Source organism: Apium graveolens, chromosome 4 (assembly GCF_009905375.1).
Source record: "Apium graveolens cultivar Ventura chromosome 4, ASM990537v1, whole genome shotgun sequence".
Taxonomy (NCBI): Eukaryota; Viridiplantae; Streptophyta; class Magnoliopsida; order Apiales; family Apiaceae; genus Apium; species Apium graveolens.
In genome coordinates this window covers 247343350-247346808 of record NC_133650.1, presented here as the reverse complement: position 1 = coordinate 247346808, position 3459 = coordinate 247343350, and the positions used below count along the sequence as shown (strand labels likewise).

The 3459-nt window shown below is 41.1% G+C and overlaps 1 non-coding gene across 1 annotated transcript; it reads left to right on the top strand.

The window, feature by feature from the left end:
- Positions 1–2875: 2875 nt before the first annotated feature.
- LOC141722879 (small nucleolar RNA R71) lies at positions 2876–2982 on the top strand. Its single transcript, XR_012575877.1, has one exon. It is a non-coding gene; the product is annotated as a small nucleolar RNA R71 (small nucleolar RNA).
- The last annotated feature ends 477 nt before the right edge of the window (positions 2983–3459 follow it).

The following is a 3459-nucleotide window of genomic DNA, read 5'->3' as shown; positions in this document are numbered from 1 at the left end:
AAAGTCTCCTAGAACTTAATAACTCGAGTATTAAAGAGCTCACTCTTGATCAATTGTGCATAAACACATACTTTTTTCTTTCTTTTTTTTCTTTTTTTTCTTTTTTTTCCTTTTTTTTCAATAATTTCTGAATGAGTGCGTTTCGCTCCATCTCATTCAACCCTAGACTACTCATAAAAATATGAGCCGGCTACTAGCCATTTGAAGCCTAGCCTTACAACAACTAGCAATGAAATCCAAGTTTTTCTCCAGATAAAAAAATCAGTGTTTTTACGTCATTACAAGAATATCACAAATTCTAAATATAACCAAGTGATTAAATCTCAACAACAAACAAGTATGATCATGATCTAGATCAAAAGCAACCCTATAAGACTTTGTGAAAATATTTATTTCTGGCATGCAAATTAATTCATTAAGACTTAAACATCCCTCGATTCCTCATCACCACACTCAAATCAACATCAACTTATCAAATATCATAGTTCATCTTAAGGGATCATGCTAAATATGCATGCAAATTATATAAAAACAAACAAATATGTCCTAAATGAACAATCATGCAAAAATATGAATGAACTACAACTAAACATGCAACATAAATCTATATGAATCTATATGGACACACACTACTAATCCTTACATTATCACCCCCAAACTTAAAATTTTCAATGTCCTCATTGAAGGTAATAATAAGGATTTCAGGCATACCTAGTCGTCGGAAAGATCACCCTCTTCGGGTGGAGGATCAGGTGGCCAATCAACCTCGCCACCAGTATCTCGAACAACAGTACCGAAAGCATGTGTCAAATCTGCAGCAAAATGATGGTGAATGTCGTGCATGGCCTCCATACGCCTAGTTACTCGCCTGTACTGCTTATCACCAACACCAGTCCTATCAACTACCTGTTGTACATGAGAAGAACCCTCTATAGGCACTGGAGGATCCGTTCGGCTACCCGCTACATCATCAAAGATATATCCCAACCCCTTGTCAGGGGGTGCACCAAAGAATGAATAACTCAAGTGATTTGGCTGTCGGTTGAGCTCAAGTATGGGAGCTTCTTGAGTAAATGGTTCAAAATGATCCTGAGAAATTTTCAGCTCTGCTAACCCAAGAGAATCGAATGGCATATCCAACTTCTTCTCCCACGGAGGTGCATTCAAAACCTGCAGTTGCTCTACTCCTCCTTCATCTTCAAAAACTAAGTCGACCCGCTCTATTTTAAATCACTCTTCTTTTTCTTTGGGTAACTTTATTGCCTTGAACACATTAAAAGTGACCTTTTGATCGTAAACCTTCATCGAAAGCTCTCCTTTTTGCACATCGATCATAGTTCGGCCTGTAGCCAAGAATGGTCTTCCCAAGATAATGGGAATCTTCTTATCTTCCTCGAAATCAAGAATTACAAAGTCAGCAGGGAAGAAGAGTTTATCCACCTTGACCAAGACATCCTCCACTATACCTCGTGGATAAGCGATGGAACGGTCAGCTAGTTGCAATGACATGTATGTTGGTTTTGGATCAGGCAGACCAAGCTTCTTGAAGATAGATAAGGGCATCAGATTGATGCTAGCTCCTAAATCACATAAACACTTGTCGAACGATAAGTTTCCGATGATGCAAGGAATAGTGAAGCTTCCAGGATCTTTAAGCTTCGGAGGCAACTTCTGTTGCAGCACAGCACTGCATTCCTTCGTGAGAGCAACGGTCTCTAAGTCATCGAGATTCACTTTTCGAGAGAGAATACCTTTCATAAACCTCGCATAGCTAGGCATCTTTTCAAGAGCTTCAGCGAAAGGTATGTTGATATGAAGTTTCTTGAACACCTCCAGAAACTTAGCAAATTGCTTATCCATCTTTTTCTTCTGCAGCCTCTTAGGAAAAGGAGGTGGAGGATAGATCTGTTTCTCCCTTGTATTACTCTCAGGAGGAGTGTGTTCCACAGTAGTCTTCCTTGGTTCCACCTCTACTTCCTTCTGCACATCTTCTTCAGCCAAAACTTTAGATTCTGGAACTTAAGACTTTTCAGGCTCTTCGTCTTGCTGAACTTGGGGGCTTGCGACCTTTCCAGACCTTAAGGTGATGCCGTTCACCTGTTCTTCAACTTCCCTCTTTCCTGGATTTATTTCTGTATCACTAGGAAGCATTCCGGGTGGCCGATTCAATAAGGCATTAGCAATTTGCCCTATTTGGTTCTCCAGAGTCTTGATGGAAATAGCCTGGCTTTGGCATATAATAGCCTGGTTTTTGCACATAAGCCGCAACTCCTCCAATTCAGATTTTTCATTCGAAGATAGACCTGCATCATAATTTTGTTGTTGAATTTGGAGTTGTTGTTTTGGTGCAATTTGTTGCTGAAAACCAGGAGGGTTGAATAGCTTATTTCCAAACTGTTGGAACGGCTGTTGCATCGCATTCTGATTGTTGCTCCAGCTGAAGTTAGGATGATTCCAGTTGTCAGGATGATAAGTGTCTGGAACTGGTTGCTGCGATCTCTGAAAGTTGCTCACAAACTGAGCTGAGTCACTAGATATAGCGCATTGTTCCATCGGATGCGAACCTGCACACAACTCACAAACACTAATTATCTGCCTAATACCATAGTTAGCCAGAGAATCAATCTTCATAGACAACACCTTTAGTTGAGCAGTGATAGCCGTAGCTGTATCCACTTCAAGAACTCCTGCTACCTTGCCATGTGGATATCTCTGGGTTGGATACTGATATTCATTAGCAGCCATCAGTTCACTTAGATCATAAGCTTCCTTATAGCTCTTTGCCCATAATGCTCCGCCTGATGCTGCATCGAGCATGGGTCTGGACTGTGCTCCCAACCCATTGTAAAAATAAGTGATAATCATCCAATCAGGAATTCCATGATGAGGACACTTCCTAAGCATCTCCTTGTAGCGCTCTCAAGCTTCACTTAGCGATTCTCCCGTTTGCTGCGCAAATTGAGTAATAGCATTTCTGATTGCAGCTATCTTCGCCATAGGGAAGAATTTAGTAAGGAATTTCTGAGCAAGATCCTCCCAAGTAGTAATTGAACCAGCCGGTAGAGAGTGTAACCAGCTCTTAGCCTTGTCCCTCAGAGAGAATGGGAACAGTCTCATCTTCATAGCATCTTCAGAAACACCATTGAACCTGAAGGTGTCGCAGATCTCTATGAAATCCCTAATGTGTGTATTGGGATCTTCCGTTGGAGAACCCCCAAACTGGATTGAATTCTACACCCATTGAATTATGCCAGGCTTGATCTCAAAGGTATTAGCTGTGATAGCTGGCCGGACAATGCTAGATAGAATGTCATTGATCTTGGGTTGAGAAAAATCCATCAAAGCTCTCGTTCGTGCTACTGGATCTCCCATTGTAATGAGTACCTGAAACACAAACAAGTAAACCGTGAAAGTAAAAGAATCCGAGTCACTGAACTTTAACAACCACCGATGACAAGC